A 20,965-nucleotide genomic window follows, 5' to 3' on the forward strand; every position below is an offset into this window, starting at 1 on the left:
TCGACAGGGGAGGGGGGAGAGAAGAGATGGGGGGTTGCTTATCCGCTCTTTGGGGGGCCCCCCAGGCGGGATGGAACTGGTTCTGGAGGAGATTGAACAGGAAACAGAGTCTAATCCCATGGCGGGGAAGGGGTTAAAAGGTCAATTCACGCCTGTTCCTGACTTAGGCACCGTGGTAAAATTACTGCAAGTGTGAACAGGCTTGCCTGTAGGCTTGCCTACCTGCGGAGGGGCTGATTAAGGCCAAGAGACCTCCCTTCCAGTGTGTAAGCGGTGGAGAGGGAAGAGGCACCCAAATCATGGCCAGGATTTGCTCACAGCCTGAAATCATCCTCCCTTACAGCCCAGCAATCCCAATATAGCCCAAGGCTTCCTAACAGCCAGAACTGATGCACCCAGTACAGTTTGAGAAGCATCCCAAATGGACTGAAGCTACTCACTGCCTTACAATACCATCCTGTACAGACACATGCACCCCAAACAGCCACTCACTGTTCAGAAAAACTTGACAAACACCCTGACACAGATAACCCCACAAAAGAATGTGACAACAGCAATTCAGAACAGTGAAGCTCAGCTCAACACCTATGAGCAAACATACAAACCTAGGCACAGGCAAGACTGCACTGTGTCAGACTGTGCTGAATCTTCTACCACACTTCCCCGTAAGGGGGGAGCCTCCCCACACAGCCTGCCCTAAACCAGAACCTACTTCTCTAGTTCATCTGGGTTTGTTTTTTTCCCTCCCTCTCTTTGCCAACCTCTTTGTCTTGCACACTCCAATATACTGCCCGTGCAATTGCTCTTCTGGACACTCCATCCCACTAACTAGCTGCCTCGTGCACCACACCCCCCATTCCCTGGAGGCTGACTGGTCACTGACACACACATTCCCTTCCCCTAGAAGCCAGCAGTCTCATAGCCCCGCCTGACACAAGCTCTGGTTCTTAGGCACAGGCCTCTCTACCGACAACAGAGACCCTGGGATTCAGCAGTACCACTCACTTGGGTGATCTGCCCCCTCCACCCACCACAATTTTGGTCAGTATCCCTGAAGGGTGTGTTTTGGGAAGGAAGGCACTCCAGCCTTGGAGGGGAGGGTGTGGGGGGGTGTACCTCAACAGGAATCTCCCAGCTGACTGGGTTCTGTATGCTCCTATCTCCTAGGATACATCAGTCAACACAGGCTCAGAGCCTGTCAGAGCTGGAAGGTGCCTTAGGCAGTCACTAATCCAGCCTCGTCTTGCTATGCAGAAGGAAACTGAGGCCCAGAGAAGGGAAGTGGCCTGCCCAGAGTCACACAGTCCAACTACTGCTTCCAGCCCCTAACCAGAGCCCTCTATGGGTTTGGAGAGAAACTGGGGGAGGGAGGTAGTCAGCCCAGGAAGGCTTTCCTGAGGCAGGGGAAGTGAGACTGGATTAGTTGGTGAGGGAGAGTCTGTAATCCTAAAGAGAAGTTTATGAGAACTGAGCATTCAGTGACATGGGCACCTGGCAGCCTTGGAATCTAGGCCACATAAATTTGCTCAAATTTGGACTTTGCCAAAATGATCTGGTGGATACTCATCCCCACCCCACTTCCTATCACAGGACCCCAGAGAGCTGTCTCCCCAAACCAAAGGTACGGAAGATTGCTCAGATCCCAGGCCTTGAATGTAAATTCTAGGGAATCCCTGCCTTTTATTATTTAAATAGACTTACCAGGAAGCCTCTGGGGTGCCCGTGAAAGAGGTTTTACGCTAGAAAGTTTTTATTTCAACTCCATTTTGCAGAAAAACAAACTGAGGCCCATAGAGGTGGGGTAGTTTGCTTAAGTTCACACAGACAACAAATGGAGCCTTGAGTTCCTTCCAGTACACAAGGAAGGCCAATCCAACAGGAAACAGAGAGAAATGGGGGGGGGGGGGGGTGGAAGAAAGGGGAGGGTGGGAGTTGACACAGGCCCAGGCCCAAAATCCTGGGCTGAGGGGGAGCCAATAGGCGTCTGAATTTGAATCTGGGTGTCTGGGTTCTACCCCCACCCCACTCCAACAGTGGTGGAGTGAAAAGTCAGCATGGAGAGGGAGAGGAAGCAGAATTCCAACAGCCTCTCAGCCAGTCTGGGCCATGCCCCAGGGAGCTAGGCCAGGGACTGCCCAACTTCCCCCCTGCCCAGAGCTCTTGGCCAGCCCCTGCCCCCACTCTCACTTGAACAGCAAGAGGAGCATCAGGAAGAGATCTGGCTGGCTTCCTGGGCCTCAGTTTCCACATCTGTACTAATAGCTACCCTAGCAGGAAGGCCTTTTAAGGGCCCTTCCAGGTTTAACATAGCTTGGTGACCAGTTCTAGTTCTCAGTTCACGGCACAAATTCAGAAGTCTGTCCCCTGGTCTGAAACTAGTGGAAAGCAACAACATTAAATATGTGTTTAATGAATAAATGAACACTCAATCGAATGAACATCTTTCAATCCTCCCAGCCTGAATGAGGCACTACTTACCGTTGGAAGCCAAATTTCCAAGTGTTGGAGGGGAAGGGGATTTAGATACTTTGATGACTCTGAATGGGACTGTATGTTACAAAGGAGCCCTTTATTTCCCACCCTTACTATGTGCTAACTGCTTTAAATGTGCAACTTTAAGCTCCACAAGGCCATACCCACCTGCTATTATCTAGTTTTTCAGATGAGCAAAGGGACTAAGAAGTGAAGGGACTTGCTCAAGGTCACTGAATAACCAGTGAGTGGAGGAGAAAGGACTCCAAATGTACCTGTCCCCACTGCCTTTGTTTAACATGGTGAGGGTGTGCTGGGTTGGGACAGGAAATGGGGCTGAACTGGAACCACTGGCAAGGGGAGAGCCTGGGTCCACCCAAGGTAGAAGAGGTGCCTGCTGAGTTACCAAAAGGTTCATCAGTTTACAGAGCACCAAATGGTACTAGAACTAGCAAAGTTGTGGACAAGCATCCCTTCCCCTCCCCCACAAAGGGCAGGGTAGACCTATTTCCCTTCCCCAACCCACAGTGCCAAGAGTGAGCCCTGAGAAGTCACTTACCTACTCCCCTGGATCTCAGGGCTCCTGTAAAAGGAAGCCCCTCCCTCTCGGGAGCCCTTTTCTGGACTTCGGGACCTGCAAGGTGCCCAGCCACCCCCAAAGAAATCTGCAGCCACCGTCGGAAAAATTGTCCAGGGTTTTTCCAGCACGTCTGCCCCCCCCCCCACCCGCTAGGCAGTTGCGGGGGTGGGAGGTGAGGTGTTATTGGGAGAAGACTGCCTCTCCTCCCACCTAGAAGCCCTGAGACGCCTCTTACTCAAGCAGGAGGCTTTCTCTGGTCCGATGACCCAGCCCTTCTCCGGACTGACCCGTCCGCCCGGAGTTTTCCCGCCGCAGCCTCCACGGCTACCTGGCAGGCCTGGGCTGCCCCCTGATCCCTGCCACCACCGCCCTCCGCCCCCTCCCAGAAGAGGCCACAGAACTTCTGACTCCCGGAGGAGGTGACGGGCGAGAGGGAAACCAGGCGGCTGGGGGAGGGGCGTCGCCTGCACCTGGCCCCTCTCTGCCGCCCAGGCCGGGAGGGCGGGACTGGACCCCCGCCAGACCCGAAAAGAGCGGCGGGGGAGGGGAGGTGTGCTGCCTCCTCTCCAGCAGCGTGGAGGCAGATAAGGAGATCTCCCCCGCCAACCCTCGCCGCCGAGGCGCCCCCTAGGGTCGGGCTGTGAGGCACCCCTTCCCGAACCGCGCGCTCAGCCCGCTCCCCCGACCGGCCGCGCTCTCCAGCTGCAGGAAATTCCAGAAGCTCTCCATCATCCCGGCGCAGCGCGCAGCCCGGGCTGCCAAGGCTCCCCGAAGGAGAGCCACATGCCGGCCGGCCGCGCGGCCCGCCCTCGTCCCCCCCTTCCACCCCGGCCCGGCAGCCACGTCGGGCCGGGCGGGGACCCGGCCGGCCGCCCCTTCCCGCGCCCCGGGCCGGTGGAATGCGTGGCAGCCCCGGCCGGGGGCTATTTTGAGCGGGAGGGGAGCGGCCCAGCCTCGGTGTTTTCGGCTTTTTCCTGGCCCCCGGCCCGCCAGCCCCGGCCCTCGGCTGCCCGCGGGGGGGGGGGGGTCACGTGGCAGGGCGAAGGCCGGGGGGGGGGCGGCCCGCGCCACGACCCGGCTCGGGCCCGGGCTCTGGCCCAGGCCCGGGAGGCGCCCGGCGGCGGTCCGGACCTGCGCTCTCTGCTGGGGCCCGGCCGCCGGATTATTAATAGCGCGCCTGGCTCCGACTGCGGCTCCAGGGCGCCCGCTACCTGCACGCCCCTCCTCCCGGGAGCACAGTCGGCCAGGGCACTCCCTCCCCAGTGACGGACTCAGGCCTCACTGGATAGCGCCACGGAGCACCAGTGGCCAATCGCCGGCCTCGATTTCCTTACCTGTAAATTGGGGTAAATCGGAATGGACTCCCTGGCTTATATGGTGGATACCAAATAAAGGTTTGGCTTGCTGTGTGCCTCTCATTGGGCAAAATGCCTTTCCTTTTTGGGGCCACAGTTTTTCCATTTATAAAATGAGAGGGTCTAAGAGGACTGAATCCCTTACATGTGAATAAGGTATTTTCATTTACGACCCTTTTGAGCTTAGCGACTACCCAACGGTAATAACCACCACTGAACACTTGATTATAAGGCTCCCATAAAGTAGGTAATAATATCCCTCTTTTGCTGATAAGGAAACTGAGGCTCAGAAAGATTAAGTGACCTGCCAAAGGCCACACAATGGCAGAGGCCAGAGTCATAAACTTTGGCTCCAGAGTCTGAGTTAGCACTGAACCATAGTGCCCTGAGACAAGTGGGACAAGTACTGTCCCCTTTTTATAGAGGAGGAAACACATTCAATGTGTGATTTGCTCAAAGTTGCCTTTGGCTAGTAAGATGCAGAACACCCAACAAAGACCTTCCAACTCACAGTCTAATGTCCTGCTGCATCTAGTGAGGGCCCCAAGTTTGGGTCCTAGAAATGGACAATATAGGCACAACCCAGATGGGCACCAAGCTGTCTCCCAGCGCCTAGAGATCACCCTCTGCTCCCAAGAGTCAGACCCAGACTCCTGGACCCCCATGATTCATTAACCCACCAAATTCTAGACTTAGCCCAGCCTCAGAGGTGGGGGTAGAGGCATCTGTGAGGGAAGACGCAGGCAGGTGTAACAGCCTCGGACAGGGCCTGGAGTAGCTTCCTGTCCCCACCCCCAACCCTAGGCAAGGAAGCACAAAGGTTGGCAGGCCCCCCCACCCCTCCCCGGAAACCTGGCAGTTTATTTCTGTCTCTGGGCCCCCAGTTTCCACAAAGTCAGTCCAGGAAGGCTGGCAGCAGCTGGCTTGGAGGGGTGGAGCTCCTGCTCTCTCAAGGGTCCAGCTGCTACCCTGCCCCAGACCCACCTGCCAGGCCAGACTAGACTCCAGAGTCAGAGGTGACATGGGGAAGAGAGAGGGAGGGGAAAGAAGCCAGTAGGTCAGGGCTCTAAGGGAGGGACCCCACCTGCCAACCTAGATGCTCTCCCAGGGTGAGTCAGTCTATACAGTTCAAGTCTAAGAGTATAACCTCTGGTGAGTCCAACTCTATTCCCTATCATTCTGGCTCATGGCTCCTCTGGACCCTGGTCCCAATGAAAATCCTGCTTCTAAACCTGTATTGCCCAGTATGGTAGAAACATGGTATTGAGCACTGGAAATGTGGCTAGTTGGAACTGGATTGTGCCATAAGTATAAAGTATATACCAGATTTTGAAGTCTAAATATAAAAAAGTAAAATATCTCATTATTAACTTTATAGTGATTATATGTTGAAATTACAATAATTTGGATATACTGAGTTAGATAAGATATATTATTAACACTAATTCACTTATTTCTTTTAACTTTGTTTAATGTAGCTACTAGAAAATTTAGATTACCTATGTGGCTCCCAATACATTTCTATTGCAAAGTGTTGTTCTAGATTATATGGTGCTCTGGCTTAGGACCAATACTTCGCCTGCTCTAGATCAATATCTCTGTGGCTTCAGGTCATCAACTTCCTCATATCCAGACCACACAGCCTATGTGTGGGTCTAAATCTCAACATACTACCCTGCCCCACCACACCCTAGTTTTCTGTGAATTTAGGCTCAGCCAGAGATTATGGCTTAGTCTGCTTTAAACCACTACTTGGTACATTTCTTGTTCTAGAATTCACAATATCTAGATCCCAGCAAGAGTGCAGCTCTAGATCACCTTCTAGCCTGACACCCCAACCTTGTTTGCTTAGAGATCACTGATTAGTCAGATTTAAGATCTAGACACCCTCAGGAAGAATAAGCTTCTAGATCAGGGGTTGCCAAACTATGGCTCAAGGGCCAAATCCAGCCTGTGTCTATTTTTAAAACTCAAGTTTCATTGAAATGTAGCCATGCTCATTCCTTTCTGCATCATCTATGACTGCTTTCAAGGCACAAAGGCAGAGTCGAGTCCTCATGACAGAGATTCTATGGTCTCCAAAGCCGTTTTCATTGACTTTTTGTTAAAAGTTTGCCAACCCATTCTAGAGGACCAACTAGTCCAACCCATCATGAATCTAGATTCTTGCCTGAGAGGATGGCCTAATCTAATCTAGATCACTCCCTGCAAGAGGGTACTGCTGACTAGGATCTAAACCAGAGCTGAACATGTGCCCCATGCTGCTTGACTTCCAGATTCTGCTCTGATCTCAGGAAATGGGACCCAGTATTCTTCTCTGGGATGGAAAGGGTGTCTCCACTTCCGAATTCCCCTAGGGAGAGATCAAGGCACATTGGCCCTACTCAGTGGCCTTGAGAAGAGGGAGGGAGGGTAGACTCCAGAGACAGCACTGGAAGCTAAGCCAAAGAATCAGGGGTAAGTCTTTCCCTGCCAAGGGTGCAGAACATAATCAGGCCAAGAAGACAGAGTAGCCCCATACTCCACCCCTTCCCAGCAGGAGGCAGAGCAGGTCACTTAGCTGGGGGTCATGGGGGATAGATAACCAACCCATCCAGTAGCTAGATTAAAGGGCTCCAAACAGAATCTTTACCTCCAACCACCTGAAGCCTATCACCTCAGGAATGAGTAGTACCACCATCCGCCTAGTTTGCCTCTAGCTCTGCTTTTTCATGGCTTTCTTTGAAAATCCTCCCATAACTGCCTCCCTCCCTGCCTTTTCTCCTTCCTCCAGCCTAGAAATTCTAGCCTTAACCTTAGCAGTTAAGATCTCGGGCTCTGGAGCTGACAAACGCCAACTTCAATTCCAGCTCTGACTTTGGGCAAGTCACTCCTCCTCTCTAGGCTTCCTTAGTTTCCTCATCTGTAAAACAGAATAAAAATAATGGTACCTACCTCATAGGGTTGTTGTACAAACTTAAAATCATGATGTATGTCACTTTGCCCAGCACCTGGCCCATAATAAGCATAAAACGCTAGCTGTTATTTTTATTACTATTAATGATCTAGCATGGTTCCACAGATGGACTCTGGCAGGTTTGTAAACCTCACAATATTTTAACCAAAAGCTGTTTTTGCATTTTTCTGAAGAGAAGGCCCATGGCTCTCATCATCTTCTTAAAATGAATCCTTAGCCCACATGGTTAAAAAAAAAAGGGGGGGGAGTGTGGGGCCTTCAGTTCAATTCAAATGAGGAAACAGGCACATAGAGGGGAAAGGACTAGCTCAGGGACCCTTAAAAAACGTGAGGCAGACCTGAGGCTACCACCCAGGAGCACCACCTCTGAAGCCCCACTCTTTCTACTAGGCCAAGCTGTCTCTCTGATCTGACTTCATCATTTCTCACCTGCTCAGCAATGACAGCCCCCCACAGTGGGCTCCCCACTGCCAAATGCCTCCACTGAATCTCCTCCACCTAGTGACAGATTCATTTTCCTCAAATCTCATTCTCATGACACTGTGTCCCTGCTCCAAAACCTTTAATAGCTCCCTACTGCTGACGACAACATCAAGGCGGAGGTCTTTAGCCTGACATTCAAGAGCCTTCACAGCCAGCTCTGGCTCCCGCCAACCTCCGCACTGCTCCCTCTTGTCTGGTCAGTGGAGCTGGCTTCTTCCTTTCCTCTCTCCCCCTCCCCAGAGTCTCCACACCACCCACACACTCACTCAGTTCTGAACAGATTCTGCCCCTCTGCTCAATCACACAGTGTCTCAGGCCCAGCCGGCTTCCCCCACTCTGCCCTCAGGGTTGCCCCTGGGTCCAGCCACTCTGAACTCAACCAGATCAGGCCACGCCTAGGGATGTTGACTGCAGCTCTGGTTCCAGGAAGCAGGCCTCTGCCCTGCTCTCCAGCCCAGATCCATCCCTCAGCACTGACCCACCTTAGCCAGTGCCTATATGCTCTTCAGTTAACCTCTCTCCTTCTGTGTCCTAGGCTCAGGAACATTCCTCTCATCACAGAGAGTCAGCTGGTATAGCACTGTCCTCAGTCATGCTCCGGGATCAGATTCTTCTTTTTGGGCTTCAATGTCCTCATCTATAAAATGGGGACAGCAATACCTACATCTCATGTGATTCTCATGAAGGATAAATTCCTTATAAACCGGCCCTGCCAGAGTGGCTCAGCAGTTGAGCATTGATCTATGATCCAGGAGATCACGATTCGATTCTCAGACAGGGCACATGCTGGGGTTGCAAGCTCCATCCCCAGTGGGGAGGCAGCCGATCAGTGACTCTCTCATTATTGATGTTTCTATCTCTCTCTGAAATCAATAAAGATATATATATATATATATATATATATATATATATATATATATATATATATATATATATTCTTTTTTTTTTTTTCTTTTTCTTTTTTAATTCCTTATAAACTGGAAGGTACTTTTTCTACTAAAACTTGCTATACAAATAATACTAACAATAGCCTCCATTTATAACTTTATTTAAAATGGCAACAAACCTTCAACCTCAGCACTCCCTAAGCCCTTTTCCCTGTTCCATTTTTCTCCTTGGAACTTATCAGCATCTAACAAACCAAATATTTTACTTATTTTTGCGTTTATAATCTGTTTCATCCTCTAAATGTAAGTAAGTTCCTTGAGGGCAGAGATTTTTATCTACTTTGGTCTCTGTTGTATGCCCTAGAAAAGTTCCTATGTGTTCTTGGTAGTTGAGGAATGAATGAATGAATCAAGTGCTTACTATGTGCCAAGCACTGTGCTAAATACTTCTCATAGGTCATCTCATCTTAGGAGACAGGTACTTTCATTATCTCTCATTTTGAAAATGAGACCTTGAGTGGCTTGCCCTGATCACCCAGTAGGAAGCAGCCTGGTTAGGATTTGACTCCAGGACTTGCCCTCTTGAACTCTATGCTCTATTTCCTGTCCCGATGGGGGGGGGGGGTGTCTTTCTATTTCTACATTAGCTAAGCCTCTCGAATCTGTTACCCTCCCTATTTCCCTGGGGCTATTACTCTCCCTGTGCCCCTGAGGCCACCAGCCCTCCCAACTTACATTCTGACCTCTCTCAGCCATTTCCTCCCACTTTTCGGCCATAAGCCCTGAAGTTCATCCTCACCTCAGGGCCTCTGCTGATGCTCCGTGCTCTGCCTGGAATGCGCTGACCCCATCTCTTTCAACTCGACCCATTTCTCAAGACCCACCTCTTCCAGGAAGCCTTGCCTCCAGTCTTTACTTGCTCCCTTCCATGATCTCATGCCTTGCTGTTTACTGTTGGGAAAAACCACTAGGAGAGCATATGCTGGCTTGGTCCGTTCCCTCACTGTTTCCTGGACTTGGAGGCCTTGCTCACGTCTGTCCATCTCTGGCCAGGTCTCTCCCACCTTCCTCTGCTGAATCACTGCTCCCACCCCACGCCATCTCTTAATCAGGTTTAAAGCTCTGTGATTCAAAGCCTGGCTTTTGAGCCTCTCAAACTCCAGCTCCACCCCACACTAGCTGTGTTTCTTTGGGCATGTCACTACATCCCTCTGAACCTGTTTCCTTTTTGCACAATGGGGACAATATGGGCACCTGCCTCAGGAACTAATGTGCCTGGCACATAGTAAGCACTCAGTAGGTATCAGGTTGTAATTTCTCCTATAGTATTTTATCATGTTGCTCATCCCTGTTCTAAGGCCTCAGTCTCCTCTCTTCCTCCTTCCCAAACAGCCCCCTCCTCCAGAATATAACTGATGATAATAAGATTGCTAATATGTATCGACCATTTATTATCCGCAGCAAGTAAAAATATGTCTGGAACCCAGCTTGTGCTCAATACTGCTTATTGAATAAATGAAATAACTAGTTTAATCCTCATAACACCCTATGAGGAGGGACACTATTATTATACCCATTTTACAGATAAGGAAATCAAGGCCCACAGAGGGTATGCAACTCATCATCGCTGGGATTTGAACCCAAGCAGTCTAACTCTAAAGCTGAGGCTCTCACTGTCCTCATCATCTTCACTATTCCCATCCTGCTCTGCTCCAGTGCCAGCCCCCAGGCCAGGATGCTTTCTTTCTCCAGAGGTTGGACCTTAGAATCTAGATGAATGCTCACTGAGCCCTTGCTCCAAAGTTCCAAACCCTTCACATTTTATCTCACTGGAACCTCACAAAACCCTATGGAGTTAGGGCCACATTATTTCCCCTTGATGAGGAAGCTAAGGCTCAGAGAACAGTCAAGTAACTAAGGTCACATAGGACTCAAAGCCCAAACTCTTTCAACTGCATCATGTTTTGCTATGTTTTTCTCCCATTGTCTTATACAGCTGTTGATAACTTCACACACATCTGCCTTATTTTTCCAGTCAGTTAGACAGCAAGTTCTCTGAGGGCACAGTCTGAGGCCAACCCTTCCATGTGACCCCTACCGTGGCCAGCACTATAGCTGCATGGGCCATGCTTCTCCAGAGGCTTCCTAGCTGCTGATCTGCACCTCCCAGCCAGGTACACTTTACACTCGCCTGCTCCCCGCACTAAGCAGGTCTTGATTTGTGAGCTGTGTCTGCCCAGTCAGACTTGGGATTGGCAAGGGCAGGGCTGGATCTCCTCTTCAATCTAGACTAGAGGCTCCCCTAAGATGCCATATCTCCCAGGAACTCAGGGATCCCACCTCCCACTTACAGCACTCTTAGGCAGGGTATCCTGGTGATTCAGAACAAGGACTCTGAATCCCAGTGTTCCAAGTTCACAGGCTGGCTCCACCAGGTACTGGCTGTGTGACCTTGGGCAAGTCACAAGGTTTAACCTAAGCCTCAATATTCTGATGTGTAAAACGAGGATGGTGATAATAATAGGGCTGCTATCATGATTAAGTAAAAATCTATAAAGTTAGATGACTGTCTGGGACACGGTAAATGCTGTGTGTTTGTTAAATAAATAAAAGTAGGGTTCCACCTAGCCATAGACAGGCCCCCCTGGTAGGGTACAGCGCAAGTGACAAAGCAAGCCCCAGTTCCAGACAACTGAAGGCACACAGGGACATGGAAACAGGTGGCCTCTGCCTCACACCTCAGGAAGCCACCTTGTGGCACAGACCCACTCCTCCTCCCCCCACATCCTCCAGAGCCAGAGGACCCCATTTCCTGGCCACATCAGTTTTTTGACCTAATACTCCTACCCTAATCCCCAAGCCACTTCCCCTGCTCTCCTTCTAACTGTTCCTTCTAACTGTTAACGCATTCCACACAGCCAGACAGATTACTGCCAGAATGCAGGCCCTGCCTCTCTAAGTTGCTGTGTGACTTTGGGCAGGTCACTTAGCCTCTCTGAGCCTTGCTTCCTCATCTCTAGAGGGGATAATCGACCCTGGAGGTCTGGCCTAGAGATTAACTAATAACTGAAATCACACCCATAGATGTGTTCACAAGTGCTTGGACATTGTAGTGTCCCACAGGCCTGACCACATGGATAGGTTTGCTGTTTGGGCAATGGGGTAGGGAAGGTGCTGTCGTTAAAAACTGACCCCCACTTTAAAAGTTTTCCCAACAGCCTCTAAACAGTGCTTAGGTTGCAAGCCAAGCTCCCTGTCCTTTTTAAACCACCACTCTATGACATTAAAATACTGATTATTGGGGAGTAGACAGGGGCCTCATGTCAGGCCTTCTGTCACCAAGTTACTGCATCTGAGACCCTGAAGCAGACATGGAGTAGAGGGGGAGGACAAGGAGGGACCATAAGGGGGGGCCCTTTAGAGGAAAATAAGGAGAGTGGGAAGTCTCCTAGGTTAAGAGGGGCAAAGGGGAAGAGGGACATGTCCCCAAAGCCCTTCCTCTCCCTCACAGCTAACTCAGCAATCACTTGGCTTGGCCTTCCACCCCTCTGGAAAACAAGAGGAGCCAGCGGCAGCAAGGTACGAGAGACGATTACCCGCCGTTAATTAATTAAAATAAACAGCAAATTAAATACAGCAAAATTAAAATAGCACAGGAAATTAATTCTCTACCAGCCCCACCTCACAGGTAAGATGCTTAAAGGGCCCCTTGCAGCCAGGATCCAGGGCAGCTGGGGGCGGTCACCAGGACCTGCCTTTCACCACAACTCCTGGCAACCTCAAATATCAGTGGCAGAACCCAGCTACCCACAGGCATTCACCTGGCTCTGCCACCCCAAGATTGGCCTCCTGGCTCCTTATCCCCATTCCTGAACCCAAGCCCTGCTCCTTGGTCAGTGGGTAGGAAGGGTCCTGACACCCTCTGGGCCAGGAGGGCACATGGCCCACATCTGCCACCACATGGGTCAGAACAGGAGGGGGCGGGCCTTGCCCTCTCTTCTGGGTCCCCTCTGGGACTTGGAGTCAGATCCTGCAAAGGCCCCTCCCTTCTATGCTGAGTGCCTGGCCCCTCATTTGGAGCACCCAAAATTTGCCTCTGGGGAACCCCTCACTTTGCTCTTTCCTTTTCCTCAGAATGCTGAGGAAGAAAGCACTGCTGAGGCCCCGAATTCCAGGCGAGAAGATGCCCAGAGCCAGGCGCACCAACCCCTAGGACATGATACACAATTCCCTTCCATATAAGACTAACTGCTTCATTGCACAGTTGCGGAAACTGAGCCACGGAGGGCCAAAACATTTGTTTGCCATCACCCAATGGCTTAGTGGCAGCGCCTGGAGCAGAATCTCTAATGGGCATGTTCCATGTCACCACCAAATTGGTATTTCTAGAATGCAGCTCAGCTCTATGCTAACACCCCTCAGCCTTGCCACCAAGGCCTGGCCTCCATAATCCCATCCCACGACTCCCCCTTCTTGGGTCCTACAGAAGAGCCAGATTAGACTCCTCAACCTGCCCTTGAGCTCCTACTCACATGCTTCCCTCTAACCGAAGCTCCCTCCCCACCTCTGCCGGCCCAAGTTTGACCAGCCTCTTTAGGGTCCAACTCAATGCCTGCTCCCCCATGAGCCACCCAGAGGGCCATGACAGGTGCTGCCTCGCTGTCCTTTAACCTCCAGGGTGCTTTGCCCCACTCCACGCCTGGCCCTCCCTGTTGTCTGAGTGAGCTGTGGTTTTCAGGTGCATGAGCTTCCTGAAGCTGCAGACCATCTTCCCTTGGGCCCAGCCCCTGGCACAGTACCCAGCACTCAGAAGGTGCCCAGTAAATCTCCTCCTCATCTGATGTCCCCCCATGTCCTACTGATAACTGACAGCTGGCTATCACTTATTAAGCATTTACTATAAGCCTGGCTCCTGCACTACTCCATCCTCATATCATGGACCCAGCTCAAAGAGTCTATGGGACTCTTTGTGACTCTTTCTGGGGTCACAGCTCAGGAACTGGAACTCCACTGGTTCTTGCTTCTACATGAATCTCCTCTCCAACCTGCTTGCCTCTTCGAGGTCAGACCATCATCTTCCATCTGCAGTACTAAAACCTCTCAACGAGCATCCCTGCCTTTCTTCTCTCCCCACCCTATCCTGTCACTAAAGACTTCCCATGACTCCTTATGGCCCACTGGACAAAATCCAAACCTCTGAGCGTGGTGTCTAAACTCTGTGACATTTGGCCTCTGTTTTCTTTGCAGCTTCTCTTTTAGTCTCTGTCTATCACCCCATTTTCCCAGCACACCGGGACAGGCAAAAGTAAATTTACAGCTGTCTGTATGGAAAAAGACATGCAGGTTATGATTATAACAACAGCTTTATTAACTCTGTTTCGTGTACTCACAACTGTAAACCCACCTTTGCCCACCCCTGTATAACAGTTTGATTCATTTCCAGGCTTTGCATATGCTGTTTCCTCTGCCTGGAACACCCTTCCCCTATTTTTCCTACACATTCTTCAACATCCAAGATCAAAGACTACCTTACAGTCTAGTCATACTAGTCAAGCAACAAACAAAACTGGTCACAAAACTGAGAGCTGTATAAAAGAAGAACCTGAGTCACCACAGTATCCCCAATGCTTAACACAAAAATCAATGCTCGATCAGCATTTGTTGAATGAATAAGTGAATGTCCCATATATAACTGCTGACTAAACAGAGAGATGACAAGGCCACGGAATGCAGGGCTGGAGGTGAGGGGAAGAGGCGGAGGCCAGGAGGCCAAGGACGCAGTGGAGAGCAGCCACAGAGGCTGCCAGGGCTGCTCTGCAGCGGAGCTCTACTTCTGGCAGAGGGAGTGTTTGTGAGAGACAGTGATCGTGTGAGGGAGGCTCTCGGTGTGTGTGCGTGCGCACGTGTGAGAAAGCGGCGAGGACGTACGTGGGGGAGTATGTGTGTATGTGTTGCACTTGTGAATTAGCCTGTGAGAGGGTGAGGAAGTATGTGAGGGAGGGCATGTATGTGTGCATGTGGGGGTCTGTGAAAGATGCGGGTGTGGAGAGCCTGTGTGTACAATTTGTGCGGAGGTCTATGTAAGAGAAGACAAGGGTGTATGCCATGAAGGCTGTGCTGGAGGTTGCACATGTCTACAAGGGGACTCCTGGGGGGGGGGTGAGAAATTTAAGTGTGTGGGAGTGTGGGAGTGCTATGAACATGTGCAGAAGGAGATGGTGTGCCTGTGAGAGTGTCCAATGGGGAGAGCAAGGTAAGAAATGTCAGGGTTCTGCTGAGGGTGTGGCTGCCATGGCCTTGGCCACAGGCCCGGTACCAGAGGTGGGGGCTGGCCCTGGGCCCGGAGGGGGGGGGGGGCTCTGACTGAGCAGAAGATTCCTCAGAGTTCTTCCTGGAGCCACAGGCACCAGATTATCATCTCCCCAGGCAGGGAGGTGGAGGAGGAAGCCCAGATGTGTATGTGCCTTACATCTGTCCACAGCAAAACCTCTGGGCATTTATTTGTCTTTGTCTGTGTCCGGGTGTGCACGCCTGTGCTTGTGTGCGCACTGCCGGCTGTGTGTCTGTGCCTGTCTTTGTCTCTGTATGTACCCAGGCCTTTGTCTCAGTGTGTGTAGCTGTTGGTCTACGCCTGTCTGCATGACTGTGTCTGGGTTTGTGTGTCTCTAAGTGTATCTGTATCTAACCGGTACTGTGTGTCCTTGACCTGTGCATGTCTAAGCAGGGCTGCAAGCATCCCCCCTGGAATGCCTGTCTGTATCTGTGAGTCCATGTCGCCTTAGCGTGAGTGAGGGATTGTTGTGCTTTTAAGGCTATGGGTTTAGATCTCAGTATAACTAAGTGTAAGTGTGTGCTTGCGTCTCTGTACATTAAGACTCTGCCATGTGCTGTAATATGAAAATGCTTACCTGTGTCTGTGGGATATACATTTGTGAGACCAAGGATATATGTTGTTTCTGTGCCTGTGTGTGTATGTGTGTGTGTGTATGTGTATGTATGTATTGGGTGTGAGGGTGTGAGGGGTTTGTCACAGACTGGTGAGCAAGTTAATCTCAGACTCCGTGACACGTGGAATAAAATCACGCTCCCATAATGGGATCATTCGTCTTCCTGTCTAAGGAGAGAACCAACTCTTCACCCTCCACCCTGGGGAGCCAGTGGGGCCAGGCCAGGGCCAGGCACAGGCCCCCACCCAGGCCCACTCTGGTCTCAGCACCCCACCTTTACCCCTCCTCTGTTGCACCAGGACCATTCTGCCTCCAGAGTGCCCTGGTGCCCACTGCAGGCTGGGCTGGGCTCCAAGACATGTGACCAAGTCTTAGAGGCCTGTCCTGGGCCCCCCAGCCCCACCCACTGCCGAGGAGGGCCCTGCCCCAGATGGGAGGGGGGTACAGGAAGGAATCTCTGGGCCCCTCCTCCTCCCGGAGGGGAGGGATGAGCTGCAGGCCCAGCCGGGATTTTCCATCTCTCAGCAACAAGATTCCTGGTGAGCAGGCTGCAGGGTTTGGCAAGGCGCCTGCTGGAGACCCGCCCTCACCCGCCAGGATGCCTGGGTCCCCAGGGCCAGGCAGCAGTCAGTTCCCTGGGGAGCTAGGAGGGCCCCAGAACTTTAGCCTACTGCTGCCCAGGCCTGTGGGAAAGCCAGACCCTTCTAGCCTCCTGCTCCCAAACAAAGATGGCCCCCTTGCCCCCAGGCAAACTACTACCCTTCCTCTGGCCTCCCCCTAGCCTCAGCTTCCTTTGCTTCAGAAATCCATCCATCACCCACTCCCCGCCTGAACCTCAGCACACATCCAGCCTGGATTCTAGACCTCACCTCTGGGTTTGAGGGCTCCCAAGGCCAGGGCTGTGCTTCTCTCAGACTGGGGCTTCTGAAGACAGGGCCATGTGTCCTGCAGCTGCGCAATCCCTCTCGGTCTTAGTGCTCCTTCCTGAATGAGCAGACAGGTACCAGGAGAGAATTTCAAACCCCAGGTTGAGGAAACTGAGGCATCAAAGACCTCTGCCCTACCTACCACACAGGATCTTTATCCTGCCCAACTACAGTGGCTGCAACCCTTCCTTCCCCAGAGGGGTGCAATTGTGCAGTTTCAGAAGTAGGTGAGCACCAGTTGGAGGGAGAGGGGAATGGGCAGGTGGACTCCCTCAAGCCCCAGCCTTGGATGAGCAGCTGGAGAGCAGGTTTGGTAAGAGATTAAGGCTGAGGAGGAGGAAAACTGAGATGTTCCAAGATTTATGAGCTTAATTCTTCTCCCTTAAATTCCCCTCCAACCCCCCCAGCACCAGCCTGGTCCCTCCAGGGTCATGCTGTGGCCCCAGGCCAATATCAAGGGTCTAACCCATCCATCAGCTATAGCCAGGGAGTTTCCACCCCAATGAGTTCCAAAAGGAGGGGCGCAACTGACACTAGGAGCCCAGATTGATGGGGAGAGGGTATGGCCCTAGAGACAGCAACAGTCTCCTGTACCCTCCCATGAGCTGAGGGCTCACAACCTTCAGAGAAGAAGCTAGGCTGGTGGGTGGGGCCCAGGAGGAGGTATCTCCCTGCCCTGGTACCACACCCAGCCCCGCCCTGTCAACAGGCAAGGAGACCTGGGATCCCATGGGGCCCTAGAGCTCACGGGGTGTGTAACCTTGGGCGGTTGCTGCTTCACTCCAGGCCTCAGCCTCCCCACTGCAAGGAGCAGGAAGTGGCTCAGAAATCCCAGGTGTCCCCCTCTTCAGCTCAGCTCTCTCAGCACTAAGCCCTGCTCTCTCTCCAGTCCAGGGGTGTCACCCAGAATCTGGGCCAGATGGGTTGAGGCTGCAGCAGCTACCCGGAGAAGTCTCTGAAGCCACCCAAGTCAGAACTGAAAAGCCGGTGATTACCCCTTTGCTACTCATCCACTTTCCAGAAGAGTGCAACTGAAGCCCTGAGATAGTGTCTGGGTCTGGACCAAGGCCTCAGTTTTACTGGTGGTTGAGTAAGAAAGAACAGAAAGACCTGGATTAAAATCCCAGCTGCACCAGAAACTTATTATATAAGGGCCCTTGCCTTCCCTCAGCCTCAGATTCCTCATCTGTAAAATGGGTAACACTGCCTCTAGCCTACAGCCGTTAAGTTGAAATGAGAAAATGCACATAAGGGCTGGGCACGGTGTAACAAGTGCTTGTACAATGCTAGTTATCATGACTGTGGGTAGTGCTAACATAAATCCAAGTGGCCAGGGTAACGGGGAAAACGGCTCATGGTCCAGCCAGATCAGGACCCCCAGGGCCTCAGCCCAGGAGGGCCAGCCAAATTCCTCGAAGCCCCCAGCTGTCTCCCCTATTCGTTAAAGGACTCTCATTAGTGAGCCTGGGCACCTGCCCCTCCGCATATAATAAGCCTCATTAGTATCTTAGCCCCAAGCTCTGTGCCCAGAGTCTATGCATGTGCGCACACACATGAGGGTGGGGGGCTGCAACAGGCCACCAGCCAGGAGACAGCATCCTCGCCAACCACACCCCCTGCCTGTCATCAGCAGGGCCCGTCACCCAGCTTGTCACCTGCCTGCCTCGCACCCGCACCACCTGTCACCCACCCAGCTCGTCACCCACCCAGCCCATCACCTGCACCACCTGTCACCCACCCAGCCTGTCACCAGAGCTGCCTGACAGGCATCTGGGTGAGGAGCAGGAGATGGGGAGGAGAAGACCACAGGGGTGTGGAGCTGGGGGCCCCAGAGACCCTGTAGGACCCCCACTTCAGCTCGGCATCCTGCAGCATCGCCATGGCAACCTCTCAGCCGCAACCACTTTCCCAAACATCCCCCGCCCCCCCCAAGCCCTGCTCTTAGCTGAGCTGAGGCTGAGAAGAGCCTGAGTGACAGCAGAATGGGGCAGGAAGGAGGTGTTCATCAGCTGGTTGGCCGTGGCCATCATTCCCTCTTTGGACTCGGTTACTCCATCTGCAAAATGGAGGGGCTGGAATGGGTGAGGCCCCTATAAGGCAGCCATCCTTCTCCAGCCTGAATTCGCTGAGCCAGGTGCCAGTTAACCTGTAAGGGCTGGGAGGTGGAACAAAAGGACAGGAGTTTCTGGGTTCTTCCACACTCCTTTGCCCCTGGCCCAGCCCAGAGAGGTGGGGCCTCTGGCCCAAGCTCACACAGCAAAAGAGGAAGAGTAGGCTGGAAAGGAGGGGGCTCTGCCACAGGACTGCCAGCTGGAGACATCACACTGGGTGACCCAAGGTGACCGGGGGCTGAGTTGGCCCCCACCTCCAAGCTGCATTATTTATAAAACCCAGAGCTCGGAGCTGAGCAACAGCTGCAGTGCTGCCCCTCCGGGGGCACATGCCACAGTGGAATGGAAAGGACAAGGTGCCTCCTCAGGGAAGGTCCCTAGGGTCCCTGGCTCCCTCCACAGCTGGCTGGGGCAGGGGCTGAGGTGGGAGAGGGGCAGCAACCCGTCCTTCCTCTCCCGCCCCTGTCCTCTCCACTCCTCCAGCCAGGCAGCGATAGGATTACTTCTGCATGACTGCCTGCTCCACGGGGTTCCAGAGACCCTCCTGCCTGCAGCAATCTTTAAAATTCCTCCAGCCCAACCTCGCTCCCTTTCTCCCAGCAGTGAATGCTCTGGCATCTACCGCAGTGTGTCTGCTGCTGCCACCACCAAGCAGGCTGGGGCCCGGGTCCCTGGCACCCATGGCAAAGGAGAACTCATCCTCAGGGTGTAGCCCGTGTCCCACAGAACCCTCTGAGGCCCAGGCTCTGGCCCATCCCCTCTGGCCCCTGGTGCTGGTCCAGCCCCAAGACTATGGCTCAAGCTGGGGTCAGGCATGCCAGCTGTGCCAAGGTGGATGAGCACATACGTGCAAATACACTTGGTGGATCTTGGCATGCCTGTCCATGTCCTCTGCTGCCAGAATCTGGCTGCCCCCACCTCAGCTCTGACCAACCCCTCCCTACCTCACCAATCCCTGCTACCCCTGGGGTGGGCAGATGCTGGGCCAGGCCAGGGCCTGTGGCTCCCCAGGGCACAAGAGGCAGGCAGGAGATCGATCCACTGAATTTTTCAAGGCTCTAATGGAGCCTGCATCCTAGGACTTGGGGCCTGGGACACGGGATGTTTCAGGGACCCCTCCCTCAGCACTGCAGTTGCTTCATCTGTCAAATCTTGGGGGTCAGAGAAACCTTTCTAGGAGCCTTCCTCCAGCAACAGATGAGGCATGAGAGGCCCCTGGGAAAGGGATGGTATTGGGGGAGCTGTGAGCCCCCCCAATCTCCCCAGCCCTAATGCGGGCAGAAGCGGCTCAGCCTCTAAATCACTCCCCTCATGCTGCCCTCTGAGGCGGATTCTGTGCATCTGTAATTAGGGGGTGGAACAGATGGTGGAGATTCCGTTTAAAATCATGCATCTAGTAAAGTAACCTTCACTGTCGGAACTGACTCCCAGGGAGACCAAGTCCCAATCCCCGATCTGAGGGGGTGGGCGGGATGGGGAGCATATTAAGCCAGAACCTTCACTGTCTTTTCCCCTGAAGCCCATGGCCCAATGTTTCTCTCAGGTGAGCCAATGAGGAGGGGATTTGGCAAACACCTGAGAAAGCACAGGCTGGGGGTAAATCCCCTTGTCTCCCCCATACATGCCACAGCCAGGGCAGGGTACTCAGAGTTCTTGGCTGAGAGACCAGAGTGACCAGGTGCCAAGAGCCCCCAAAGAGGCCCCAACCCCCCAAAGCCCAAGCCAGGGTACCCAGAGCACAGGGTCTTGGGTGGGGCAGCTTTGAACCAGATGTACAGCCTCACTGTCCAGGAATGAAAGGCCTGGGGCAGTGAGGGGGTGGAGATGCCTCCCCAGGCAGAGGAGGCTCTGGGAAGTGGGGGAGGTCTGGGAAGCAGAGGAAGAGAGAACACACAAGAGTGAGCAATTGTGTGTGCAAGGCTAAGGCTGTCTGGGTGGGGGCGGGGGTCTGGGAGAGCAAGGTGGGTTGAGGGAGCTGTGATGGAGACTGCTAGGGAGGGAGGGTGTGCTGGAATGTGTGATGGTGGGAGTGAGGGCTGCAGACAAATTGAGGCGGGGTATGTGACAGGGTGAGATGGGGGGGTTCAGGGGAGCGGGGAAGAGCTGTTCCTAAACAGTAAGGGGTGAATGGGTGTAGGGTTGTGACTGAGCTGAGGCTGTGTGTGTGTGTGTGTGTGTGTGTGTGTGTGTGTGTGTGTGTGTGTGTGTGGAGTCGGTGTTTGGAGAGGTGTGTGTGGGCTGTACCTGG

At 52.9% G+C, this 20,965-nt stretch overlaps 1 protein-coding gene across 5 annotated transcripts in view; it reads right to left on the reverse strand.

Moving 5' to 3' along the window:
• AHDC1 (AT-hook DNA binding motif containing 1) overlaps window positions 1-20,965 on the reverse strand; it is a 64,065-nt gene that overhangs the window by 34,128 nt on the left and 8,972 nt on the right. Inside the window, exon 3 of one of the 5 annotated variants that reach the window (XM_087820243.1) lies at window positions 16,550-16,664. The exons of the other annotated variants lie outside the window; for them this stretch is intronic. The gene's annotated coding sequence lies outside the window, so the exon portion shown is untranslated. The remainder of the gene's footprint in view (window positions 1-16,549; window positions 16,665-20,965) is intronic. 5 annotated transcript variants of the gene reach the window in all.

This window comes from Miniopterus natalensis, chromosome 9, assembly GCF_054644295.1.
Source record: "Miniopterus natalensis isolate mMinNat1 chromosome 9, mMinNat1.hap1, whole genome shotgun sequence".
In the NCBI taxonomy this organism is placed as follows: domain Eukaryota; kingdom Metazoa; phylum Chordata; class Mammalia; order Chiroptera; family Miniopteridae; genus Miniopterus; species Miniopterus natalensis.